The 13,324-nt window shown below is 40.3% G+C and overlaps 1 long non-coding RNA gene across 1 annotated transcript in view; it reads left to right on the top strand.

Moving 5' to 3' along the window:
- Nucleotides 1-3,166: 3,166 nt before the first annotated feature.
- The window catches only part of LOC141420767 (uncharacterized), a 186,811-nt gene continuing 176,653 nt past the window's right edge, over nt 3,167-13,324 (top strand). The window contains exons 1-2 of the long non-coding RNA XR_012445377.1: nt 3,167-3,308; nt 4,624-4,703. This is a non-coding gene — a long non-coding RNA (uncharacterized lncRNA). The remainder of the gene's footprint in view (nt 3,309-4,623; nt 4,704-13,324) is intronic.

Genomic DNA, 13,324 nt, shown 5'->3' with positions numbered 1-13,324 from the left:
ATGCACACATAGAAATATATAGTTTTGTGAGGTATCTTTTAGGTTGTAGTACAACAGGTACTTAGAAACAGCTTTTGCCAAAAGACACTGACTCCTTACTTGGGCCACAAATTAACTGAAAGCAGAATACAAACCTGACATCCCAGCCAGGTATCAGTGGCTCACTCCTGCAATCCAAGCTACTTGGGAAGCTGAGATCAGGAGGATTGCAGTTCAAGGCCAGCCTGGGCAAAAAAAGTTAGGGAGTCCCCATCCCAACCAACAGCTGGGCACAGTGATGCACAGCTATCATCCCAAGCTACATGGGAGGCTGAGATTGGGAGGATTGTGGTTCCAGGTCAGTCTGGGCAAAAAAGTTTAGATTTCCTCTCATTAGAAAAAAGCTGCTGTCAGAGTGGCATAAGCGGTAGGGCACCTGTCTAGCAAGCGTGAAGTCCTGAGTGCAATCCCCAGTACTGCCAAAAAAAAAAAAAAATTCTAGAAAAAAGCTGTGATTGGTGGAGTGCGACTTGTCATCCGAGCAACTATGGGAAGCTTAGAAACAAGAGGATCGAGGTCCAGGCCTGTCTGGGCAAAAAGTGAGACCCTATCTCCAAAATAACCAGAGCAAAAGGACTGGAGATACGGCTCAAGCAGTTGAGCACCTGCCTAGCAAGTGCAGCGCTCTGAATTTAAACCCCAGTATCGCCAAAACTAAAAGCAAAATAAAACAAAACCCCTGACATCCGTGCCTCTATCTTACATCTGTCTACTTTGCTCTGAGTCTGTCTCCTACAGTCACCTTGGATACTGGGAATGACACGAGTGATTGATAACATCTTCATGGCAAGGGACTGAAACTACCCTTAAGGATCAACAGAGCCTTGCGGGACAGACCCTCCTTCCAAAAGAGGACAATTATCTATGATGATGGGGCTGCATTCTGAAGCAGAAGTAATCATCTGTTGGGACCAAATTGCTCACCTCAAGTGATGACAACTTCTCCAGAATCCCTCACACAACCAGAACTGAGATAATGATCAAGCAGTCCACACTTTGCCTGGGACTGGTTAATCATTCATTCCTCTCACCTTCTGCCCTGTTTTTTCTTATAAGCACCTTTAATGTTAGGGCTTAGTGTGCCCCTTTTTGTGTGCCCCCACCCATATCTGAGTGTGTATTGTCTCTTGCTTCATCCTGTGCCATGCCTATGAAGCACATCTGTTCTTTTTGCTTTATTTCTTGAATAAATCTCTGTCTCTTGCCCTGTGTCTCTGACTGAAAATTCTTATTCTGTCTTGCAAGACAAGATGGTTCATTTTTAAACATATAGAATATATGTTATAGTATATTTAGGGTCTATAGATACACATCCTTATATATTTTCCTTTATGTCTGTATAAATATATATGGAAGAAAAGATATAAGACTAAAAATGGTGGCCTGAGGGAATAGAATTATGGGAATGGGAAGTTTTCATTTTCTACTATATTCACTTCAATACTGTTGGACTTTTAAAAAATGAACAAAATTATCTTTAAAATCAGAAAGAAAGAAAGCAATAAGTCATTCCACTTTAGGGGACAAGGAAGAGTACAAGTTTTATATATAAAAGGGAAATATTTGACATTTTAAAATTAAAGAGGAGCAACAAAACTCTGGTCTTTTCCCAGTAGCACACAGGCATGCATAGAAGGTGGCAGCAAAGACTGCCCTGCCTAGGGCCTGGGGTTACTGAGGGGAGCTCTCCAGGCTGGAGAAGAGAAAAGCCATCTCCTCACTGCACCAGAGTCCATTAGCACTGTCCCATTTGGAGAATTTGGCTCACTCACAACTCAAAATACCTTCCCCTTTACTATAGATGAATAAATGAACTTGAGTTGAACCCCTTAGCTCAAACCCAGAAATAATATATTTTCATACTTACATATGGAAAGATGAGGCAGGTAAATGATGAAGGTTGAGGTGTACAGATGAGTAAGCATTGGATATAGGAAGAATTGAAGGTTAACCTGGGAAAACTGGAGGTGGCTTCAGTTAATTCCAGAAACACATTTGCTTGCTATCAATCACAGGTTTGTGTGGGTGCTCAGGGCTTTTTTTTTTTTTTTTTTTTTTTTTAAAGGAATTTGAGTAGATTGGGAAATTGAAATTTTCAGTAGTATTTTTTAAGTGTTTCCTTTTGGATCTTTCCCTTCTTGGTAAGAACAAGCTAAATGCTCATATCACAATGGATTTCAGTTGGGAAAATTAATCTTGCTGTGCTTTACATGAAGTCCTTAGTTTCACATACTGCAGGATAGCTGTATTAATTTGGCATAGACAGAAAGCCATTTCAATTAACATAGTCTTTTGTTTTCATTTGTGGCAAGCAGTTCACCAATAATGATTTGGGAGCATTGTTCACCATTAATGTGAGAATTGAGTGAATTTTCTGTTAGAAATGAAGCATTTATTCCCCACATTGCTTTTTTAAGCATCTATCACCTGGACAGGCAAACTCTTTGAGTGCAAGGCCTGTTTTCTTCTTTTAGAATTCCCCTTTAAACAAGAAACATTTGCTGAATGCATAGCAGGGGACTTCAGCATTGCAGCTTATGTAACGGCCTTTCAAAAATGTTTCTAGTAATGGTAAGATTGGGGACAACACTCCACTGGATTTATTGCAGACACAGTTTTTGAATGAGTGTTCATGTGAAGTCTGCCAAATTGTTGATATTAGAGTTGGTCATTCCTTACATTCTGAGATTTTTAAGAGGAAAACAATCATAGACGTGTGAGCTGGGAGAGCATCTTGTTTAACTCCCTCTGGTTATATGTGAGGAAATGAGTCTTTGAGCAGTTAGGAATGTTGTCTATAGTTTCATGACAAGAAATTGCAGATTTTTTTTTAAACTCCAAACCCCATGTTTCCCCTGCTCCCTGCCTTTTTTTTTTTTTTAAATCACATTTAAGCATCTCTCAGCTCCATATCTGCCTCTAACATGCCAAACATTCCCTCCTTCCTACCCACATTCCACCTTGGAGACTCTGCCCCACTCGTAACCCTGGGAGGGACAGTACTTCTTTCCATGTGACTATGCTCCACCAGTCTCACTATCTGACCCAGGGGTAGACATCTGACCTAGCTGGGTCGATCAAATTTTCTCCCAGGAATCTGGAATAGGGACAAAGAGGCTGAGTCATTTAGCTGTGAGGAGCTAAGCGGCAAGGTCGTGCCCAGCTGGCCAAAGCTTCATGCTAGTTAGAGCAAGGGAAGCTGAGAAACCATGAGTCAGCAGAATGAGCCAGTCTGCAAAAAGAAGGGCCAGGATGAACAGATCGCAGAGGTACATGGAGAAGCCACGCACCTCACAGGGTAGAGGAAGGGTGGGGAAAGCTGAATTACTCCTTTCTTGGTCCTATAATGTCCCTCAGCTCTATTTCCTAAACTGGCTTATTGTAACCCCATAATAACCTTTGCTTTCCAACTAGCTCTCTTTTTTTTCAAGCTAAGTAGAATTCTGTTCCGTACGTCCCAAATCTTCCCAAGACACTTCACAATTTGTATGGAATGTATTTGGGGGTGGTAGGATTGTCCCCTTAATGACGATTATGGACACAGAAATTCTATTTTAAACCCATAGCAGGATGAATAGTTTTTGCACTTGCTCCACTAGTTATCCAAACTCTGGAGACTGAGCTTTCAAGGAGAGTGGTTTTCAGAACTTTAAACGGGAGTCAGCTTCATTCCAGATCTTTCCCTACAGAACAGGAACAGAGATCTTATTGTGAGATAAAGCTGCCATGGTGGGAAAATATGTCAGGACTTTCTACCTGGAGTCTTTCCACCTAAAGTTCCTAAGAAAGTCTTGAACCTAATTTCTCATAAAGTCCCTTTTTTTTTTTTTTTCTGACGTGCCGGAAATCAAACCCAGGGTCTCATGGATATCAGACAAGCACTCTACTACTGAGCTATTCAAAATCATCCCTAGCCTCCCTTTTCTTTTACATGTAGTTGTGGAATCTCCGTATGCCCAAAGTTGACCCATCAGGGACATAGCTATATCACGAAACGCTCAGGTGCTATTCTTCCACTAATGTCTCTAGAATAATAGGGAAAGCCTTTTGAAAAAATTCTTCTGAAATATAAAATAATGGCAAATAATTGAGTAAATTGGAATTTATCAATAGATGGAATATGGATATTAAAAAAGATAAATACCAAGATTAAATAACACAGGAAGATGTTTATGTTTGAATGAATAAGAAAAAAGAGCAGAATACAAAAATTCTAAGTACCAAAGGTATGAAAACAGGTTTACACAGTCCTTAACAAGGTAATTAAGGTAGCTATGACCAATCCATAGCTCTAGGAATATAGGATAAAGTCTCTGCCATGGATGATTTTGAATAGAGAGAAATTGCTGTCCTAGTTTAGAATCAGAATCTTCCTATATTTGCTTGATTCTGTGCCTGTGCTGATCTACTTCAGTGCTGGTCCATAGAACTCCCAACTGATGTGACCTACTGATCATGGAGAGCCCTCCGTCTCTCCGAATCTACTTAACATGATTCAGAGAGCTTTGGTTTTACACTACATACATTTCAACAGCTATATTTAGGTCATGCTCATTTTTTTTTTCCTTTTTGCTATTTCCCAAGTTTGTGACAGGTGGAGAAACTACTCTTCCAGTGTTCTTATAACTTCTGCAAAGATTCTGGGACTGCACTTCAAAGCTTAGGTAAGAGGGAAAGACATTGGATCTCTCTTTGCATCCAGGAGTGGAAAAACAACTTATAGAAAGTCCTTCTATGACTCTTTTCTACCCTAATCATGGTAAGTCTCTTTGACAAGCAAGAGGAATTCAGCGTTGGCTTGTTGCTGCTTTGCAAGTGTTTGGTTGCTTAATTATTTCATGTCTACCCCAGTAAACATTTATTATATTTATGGCCACTTTCCATATTTTGAAAACCCTATATCAAGGGAACTGACATTATGTGTCCTGCCTTCTCAGAGTAAAACTAGAACTTTCTATTCTGGCCTTTTTTGCACCCAGAATGCAAGCATGTGACCTTGTTTCTGCAATCATGCTGTCATGCAAGACTGGGATGCAGAAGAGAACACCATGAGAAAGCAGGTGGTTTCAGAATCTGTTATCTGATGAAGCTGTGGAGGTTGGCAGAGGCACAGAAGCAGCAGCAGCCCCCATGTTGGTGTCCCCTGCAGGGGGCTATCAACGCAGCCACAGTGCAGGTGTGGGTGGTGGTCTCAGCTGCAACAACCCAGCAGTGTAGTTTGGATATAAATTCTTGCCAAGTAGCTTGAAAGCATGATTTGCTATTCCTTGTAGGTAGACTGTGTGCTGACACCCTTTGTAATACTTTCACTTTATTTTTAAACTCGGAAGAATGGATCCCATTGTCTACAACCAAAAATCTTGAATAATATGCTTAACTTTCATGATTTAATAGGATTTAAGAGTGGTTTCTCTCTATTATTCATCATGCTTCATCAGCCTGTTGATATAAATAGGGTCACATTAATGACAAAAATCTCAGTTTTATTGGCTCTTGTTCCCACCTGCATAATGCCAAAGTCTCTCCCAGAATTGCCAGGGTTGTCTCAGATGTGCTCACAAATTGTTCTCAATGTTCCTTTCCTTTGCTTCCTACGTGATTGGCTGTGGCCTAAAAAGCCATTTGCAGGAGTTGGCTCTGTCTCTAGGTCAGTGCCAGCATGATGAGAATGATACCCGTGACAAAGCTGAACTGCATCCCAGTGCTTTCACTCTGTGTTATCCCAGGCCCAGAACACCTCAGCCTCAGTCCACTTGTCCTACAGGGCCCTTTAAGAAAATACTTCCTTTAGCAACTGGGTAAAGCCCTTCTCTCAGAGCTCACACTAGAATTTGAGCTGAGGGATCAACTCTGCTGTCTCTCTTTTTCATTTCCTGATTTTTTTCTCCAACACAGGCTTTCGTTTCCTCTCCGCCTATGTATGCAAATAGACATCCTTGCTGTACCAGTTCACCCTTCAAACCTTGTTTTACGTGCATTCTTATATGTTTAGGATCAAGCTGGTGGACTTTTGTTTTTTTTTTTTTTTTGAGACAGAGTCTTGCTATGTAGCCCAGGCTGGCCTCAAATTTGCAATCCTCCTGCTTCTGCCTCCCACGTGCTGGTATTACAAGGCGTGTACCACCAAGCCTGGCCAAGCTGGTAGACTTCTGAAGCATTATTTTTATTCTTCAACATTTCACAATTGTTGCTATAATGCTATTTTCCAACAAGTAGAAAATTATGGTCTAAAACAGTCAGTTTGTCCTATGAAATTTATACTGACATAGACTGTCTTTGCCAGAATATTTCCTTCCAGATGTCTTCTTCCCTTATACTCCAGGGTATTTGTCTATTAACAGAATACAGGCAGCTTCTTTGGCAAGAAGACCCAGAATGTCAGCACAAGCACTGAGTCTTTGGAAAATGGGACAATTAGGGAATTTCTCAACAAAATCACTGCCAGTTTTCCCTGGGCACTAGTACCAGTGTTTACTTTAATGATTTTAATCAGGACATTTTACTCACCCTAACTTAGCAGCTCAAGGTTTTAGAGATCAACAGAGGATTCAATGTATTGTAGTCTTGCCTTGCAGAAAATATCGGGTGGAGTTTTTCTGTGAGTGTATGGAGCAATAAAAATCCCTTACCACTACTTTCCTCCCTGCTTGGCTATTTGGCATCTGTCCAACCATAGTTATTTTAACAATTCCAGCTTATGGTTCATAAAAGATCATAAAGCAATTATTATGCCCACAGATTGAATTCTGCAAATAGCATTCAAACATCCCTCCTCTAGAAAATACAACAGAAAATGTCTCTGGTTTTATAGGGACATGATTTCCATTGCTTTTTGGATTATGTGTTATGTTTCCTTTAGGAAACACAGTTTGATCCTATGTAGTGAACTCCTACAGCTTTTTCAAAATTCATCAAAGGGCCGAGAAAGGAATCACTGGCAAATGTGACAGGGACATCCAGGGATGTCTGAGGTAGAGATTTCATAAGCTGCCAAAGTGGCCCAAAAGTATTTATAGGGAAGAGACATTCCAAAAGAGGAATAAGCACTTTAAATTGGATGTAAAGCCAAAAATGCATTCTGGGGAGATTTGACAGTTGAAAGAATATCTCAGGATCGCTGTTTATTCCTCCCATCTCTAGTTGCATCCTAGAGGAGAAAGGAGAGATATTTTGAGGATGTGGTAGGAAGGCAAGCTACTTGAGGACAGATAGCAGGAGATGTGGAGGAGAAATATGACTCAGGTATATGCATGGGGTGGCTTGGCTCTGAGAAGAGAGTCCTTTCATTAGTGTCTGCTTCACTACTGTAATGCAATGTCTATCTCTTCTTACATTGTCTGACAACCAATTTTACAGAACACCCAGAGACATATTTACAAAATATCCAGAGGGATACAGATACTAATTTAAAGTACCTAAGCAAGCGTGAACTGAGCAACATGTTCTTATATATGTGAAATAAGCCATCAGATCATTGTAGCAGTGGTTAGATTGAAAATAGAGAATGAAACAGAAAAGAATGAGGAAAAAGAGTCTGAATCTATCCAATTGTTTTTGTGGGATGTGAAGTTTCACGATAACATGCCTCATCAACCCAAAACCTTAAAAATTCATTAATTACAAAGCTCAAATAGTTCTGAGATAAGACATAATTTTGGTTAATGTGCGTAAAATACAATTTGAGTCTGGGTACATGGGAGGATTTTTCCAGATCTGTGGTTTCTTTTTTGTTTTTCTTATTTTTAAAAGCAGAGTAGAAGAATAGAGTACAAAATGTATAGAAATACTAACAATTTTTTCTTGAGTCTTTTTCTTATAAAAAGGTGAGAGAATCATTTGCTCAAACACCAAGCCTATCATTTTATCTCCTGCGTCCTTGGGATGAGAAGGCCAGACCAGGCCCCCCTCCACTTAGTAAGAGGATCTCCAAGTCGCATGATGGAAAAGGGGAGGGCTGAACCAGCAGCACTCTATCTGTCCTCTCCTTGGTTTTTGGCAGTCTTCCTACACAGAGACCACCCTCTGTGATGATTCTACATGCGTGTTTCTAGTATCACTCCCCCTCCCTTGGTCTATTACTGTTTGGCTCAGTAAATACACCTCTGTAGAGACACCTTTAAGGACAGGCAGGTTTGGCTCAGTGTCTCTTCCTGACATAAAGTGTGAACCTTTAGGATCCCTGGGAATGGTTCAAATAGTTGGCTGAGATCAAGGATATCTGCATAATTCCTGGAAAGAAATGCAGAGTGGGCCTCCCTAGCCTGGGCCTGATACCTCAAATCATAAAATTTTAGGGCAGGAAATGTGTCCTATGGTTCTTAAGAAGGATCAGGCAGATAAGGCAGGGTACAGTATGCGTAAGAACACTTCCACTAGGAAACACACAAATATGCCTGTCCTTAGGGCACAGCTCAGTTGGGCCACCCGCACAAATAAAGCTCAGCAGCACAGGGGGCAGAAATCAGACAAGCATCAGAACATGCCATCTCAGGCGCCCCCACAAAAGCTGCAAAAGTCCCATCACTTTCCCCCTCAGAGGGGACAGGAAGTCCTTCTACTTTAGACTTCCATTGTGTAATTACAAAATTAGAAAGGAACTGAGATGAAGGAAACTCTGTGGCTTCCTTGGTGAAGTAAACCAGTTTTGGTCAGAGAGAGGTGAGCAGCCAATGTCAGAGTATGAACAATACTTTTATCCACCTCCTGAATCATTGCACAACAGGCTTCTGACATACAGAAAGCCCTGAAGAAACACAGCAGTGAAGGAAGTGAATGAGCCAACTGTGTTGGCTCAGTGCCTGAGGAACACCCTGCTTCAAGGATACAATTGCATCCTTTTGTGCCAACAGTTCAAGCAAGGGAACCTAGACAGATAACACTTGGAATTCGACAGAAGAATAAGTTGATAGAGATCGAGGTATTAAAAATGGCATCTAAGATTGGCCTTTTGCTTGGTTTGTTTGCTTGCTTGCTTTAACTCCAGTGAAGGAGTAAACAACTCAACCCCATGTTTTAAGTAGCATCTGTTTAGATGACACAGAGGGATGTGATCCAGGTAAAAGAGGGTGTGGAACTCTGCTACCTCATACTTTCCTCCTGGGTAAATGCAAAGCCAAAGACTACTATAAAAAGTAATTTGAGTCCAGCTCTTGGGGTAGGGAAATATTTGCATACTGACGATGTCATACTCCAAATTTTAACCTCATGCTGTTTCCTGCTCTTGCTCATAAAGGAATTCACATTGCTTTTAGTAGCTTTAATTTCTTCAGAATGGAGGAACAAGCAAGCCAGTTGTCACCCAATGGAATTACATGTCATGGTTTATTTTGGAGGAAAGGGGAGTCAGGGTGAGGATCATTTATTTCATTAGCTTCTTAATCACAGAAGTTACTCAGGCTAAAAAGGATCTTAGTCACTCTACCATTTATGCTTTGCCTCTTTACTTCCAAATTCTTGTTTTTTTTATTTTATTATTCATATGTGCATACAAGGCTTGTTTCATTTCTCCCCCCTGCCCCCTTTACTTCCAAATTCTTGTGCTTAAGTTCTTTTGTATGTGTGTGTGTGATAGCTACTTTTAACTTAAACATTCCCTCTGTTCTTACTGTTGTGTCACTTTTCTCCTCACTTAATCCTTTCCACCATGTACTAATAGACATAGGAGAGTGCAAGGAGTTGAGGAGGTCTAAAGGTGAAAAACCAGAGTAACCAGAGTAAAAAGAGAAATGGAAAATCTTGTACCTAGTTTCTGGGCTATAAGCAAGCAACCATGTGGCCAAATTCAATCAGATTAATTAAGGGAAGTTGCAATTGGTCAAGTGCATTACAGCCAGACTGAGGTCATAATGAATACTAATTTAGTAGATTCACAAAAGAGACCAAGGATCAAGAATTTCAAAATTTGACACCAGGAGGACACTTGATCTGGTTAAATAGCTAATAATTAGGAGCTTATTGTGTGCTCACTGCTCTAATCATTTTCCACATATTAACTCATTTAAACCTCAAAACCATACTATTAGGCATTTGCTATTACCTTCATTTTGCAAAAGAAGAAACTGAGACACAAGATGGTGCTTACAATAGACACAGAGATGTACTGTCTAGACTTTCCTTCAAAGGCTGTCTCCATGCCTTCATCTGTCAGCTCCTGAAAGTTAGGGTTAGCTTCAGCTCTTTGGCCTGAGGTCATAGCTTTCTCAGGGCAACCTGCATTGCACAACAGAGGCAAAGTTTGAAGACCCAGCCTCCTCAGCTCAATATACGGCGATTCTGATGGGCAATAGTCCCTACAGAGTTCCCTGCTTGGTTAGCATACACTTTGGTGAGCCTGCCTTAAATTTCATCTTCTGCCTCAACAGGGGTGACCACTAGCACAGTTTATACAGGTCACTTCTGATTTTAGCATTGAATCTTTCTTACCCTAGGAAATCCTCCCATGGAAACTAAGATGACTGGCTGCTTTAGCCCTATCCTGCCTCCTTCCACAGGTGTTGAATTCTACTGAATATATTGCACCCCAAACACCATCTCAGTGTCTGCTTCTTGAGAACCACCCCCTCCATTTCTCTTCCCTAAGCTGTGGCAGTTTATTGCAGGCACCAGACTGTGTTCTTAAACTTCAAGCCTCATTCTCCCTTAATGTAAGTGTTCTGAGCACTAGAAGGGAGTATTCAACACAGGTCCAGGGAGGTTCTTCAGATTCTATTCAGCCCAGATAAAGTATTCTCAGAGAGAGTGCAGGTAGCCAATGTGCTGTAAGCATGCCAGGTGATGAGCTGAGTGTTTTGCCTATGAAAGAGTCTGTCAGTATCCTTACTTTACAAAGGAGAAGCTGAGGCTTAGAGAGGTTACTTTCTCAGGGATTTTAATCTAGACACTCTGTCCCTAGACTCTAAATTGTAAGTACAGATGAGGCTGAAGAGTTTAGTATTGTAAAGTGGAAAGAATTAGTTTTTTGGAGTTGAGTTATAGAGTGGGTTCAAGGTGGGTAGGTGAATTTGCCAAAAGTGCCCAGGAAAATGGAAGGAGGCAATAGTTGCAGTCCAAGTTATCAAAAAATGCCAATAGACTAAGAATAGGCTTATTAAGCACTCAATTGTTAGTCCTTTGTATTGCAGAGAAACGAACCTCTATCACTCTCTCTTCTCAAACCTTTAATAAGGTCTGGCCCAAAAAGGCCTCATAGTGTGTGTGTGTGATCTACAAAGAGGCTGTCTGAGCAGAAAACAGGAATTAACATAAGCAAAAAGTCAAGAGTTATAGGTGCCATGTGACAGCCATCTCCAAATCCCCTTCCTCCCATCTGCCTTCAGGCCTGGAGGAACTTGCAGAAGGGCTTAGAAGGTTACAGGACTTTTTACTGGCAGGAAATAGATTTGAGCCAAATTTATCTTTATCTTTAGGGACAGGGAGATTCCAGATGACAGCTGGGCAGCACATGCATGACAAGAAGTTTACTAAGATAAATAAAAATGATAATGAAAACTATCTTTAGGAGAGGGAAGTAGGAAAGGAGATAATTTGAATTTGCTTTTTGGTGGGTTTTCAATTTTTCAACCACAAATATGTATTACATTTATTATCTGAGAAAAGGACAATAAGTTATCAAAATGATCAATGTCTGGTTCTCCTGTGTTCTTGATTATGTAGACTTATGCCTCTTGGGTGTGCCCAATCACTAAAAAGAAACAGATAAAACAAACACACATGTAAACCATGCCATTGATTCTATCTAGGTATTTCATCTAGTTATAGAAAAACAGTCTATGTAGCGAGTGAGGACCCATTACTTTAGTGTTAGACCACCCAAAATGTTTTGGGTCAGTATGAAATGTTTTGAGTCTAGGACAAAGAGCTTTTGTCAATCCCCAAGCTTTCATTAAACCAACGTTAAGAGGAAACAGGCCAAGTTTTAGTCCTGACTTGATTCCTGACTCATAGAATTTTGAGTGTACGGGCAATTTTTTCTTCTTAGTTTTCTTAGTCTCAAAGTGATCGATGTTTTTTTGCAAACAGGTAATACTAATATTATATATACTATGTATAGGTTAAAGATTCTAGATAAAAGGAAATTTATGATTATGACTTTTCAGTCTTACTGATCAAGCAAATGACCAATATTCAAACTAAGAAGTTGGGTTAAATACATTTCCTTGTTTCTTTCAAATAACACCGGCTCCAACATTTAATGAAAAGGTAACTTGAACAGTGAATTTATCTTCTTTTCTTTTTTGATGCTCATCAGAAGTACTTACAGAAAAAAAAGACAGCGTTTGTTATTTTGAACAACCTAAATACTTTAGAGTGCGGAGGAAAGAAAGTTACAGCATCTCATGTCGTGTATGACTAATTTCCATATCTGGGCAGAAAGTGGCTGAAAATTGAATATTCATTTTTTAAGAAAAATGAATAAGCTCTGAGTGAAGGCCTGAAAAGTTTGAAGTGTCCTTGTAAAGAGAAAAGAGATTCTGTTAGCTTTCAGCTCCACATCCTCTTGACTGACAAGTTAAAATGCATCGCGTCCGGCATCTCTGAGGTCTTGCTTGAACCTGGCCAGCTAGCTTTGCTCTTCCTTCTGCTGAGAAAACGGTGGTGGCTAGATTGCTGCTTCTGCTTCCGGGTAACTGGCAAGATTTACTCTGAGGTTCAACTTATGAATGAACATATTTAAAGTGTACGGTGACTTGAAGATTTCGTTACTACTAAGAAGGGCTTCTGAATCATGAGGCTGTAAACGCTATCAGTGTGGTAAATTCTAAAAGGTGAAGGACCTCACAAGTATTCTTAACTACATGCACATCACATCCATTTACTGCAATGACAGCAATGAAGTGTTTTTAATTACTGGATTAGCCATGAAATGGCAAGGAATAGGTCCCAGTTTGGAAAATCAGCTAAAAAGACATTTTGGGGATAACTGGGAAAAAATTTGAATGTGGGCTAAGTATTAGATGATCATGAGGAGTTCATGTTAACTTTGTTCAGTGAGATAATGTTATTTTAGCTATGAAGAAAAATAGTTCTTTGCTTTTTTTTTTTTTTTTTTTTGGTGGTATTGGAGTTTTGAGCTCAGGCCTCCACACTGTAAGGCAGATACTCTACTGCTTGAGCCACACCTCCAGTCCTTTTTGCTCTGGTTATTTTGGAGATAGAGTCTTGCTTTTTGCCCAGGCAGGTCTGGAACCACAATCCTCCTATTTTAGGCTTCCTCCCATCACTGGGATAATAGGCACACACCATCAACCCCATTTTTTTCCATTGAGATGGGGTCTTGCAAACTTTT

This window comes from Castor canadensis, chromosome 1 (assembly GCF_047511655.1).
Source record: "Castor canadensis chromosome 1, mCasCan1.hap1v2, whole genome shotgun sequence".
Taxonomy (NCBI): Eukaryota; Metazoa; Chordata; class Mammalia; order Rodentia; family Castoridae; genus Castor; species Castor canadensis.
This window is presented reverse-complemented; position numbering and strand designations above follow the sequence as displayed.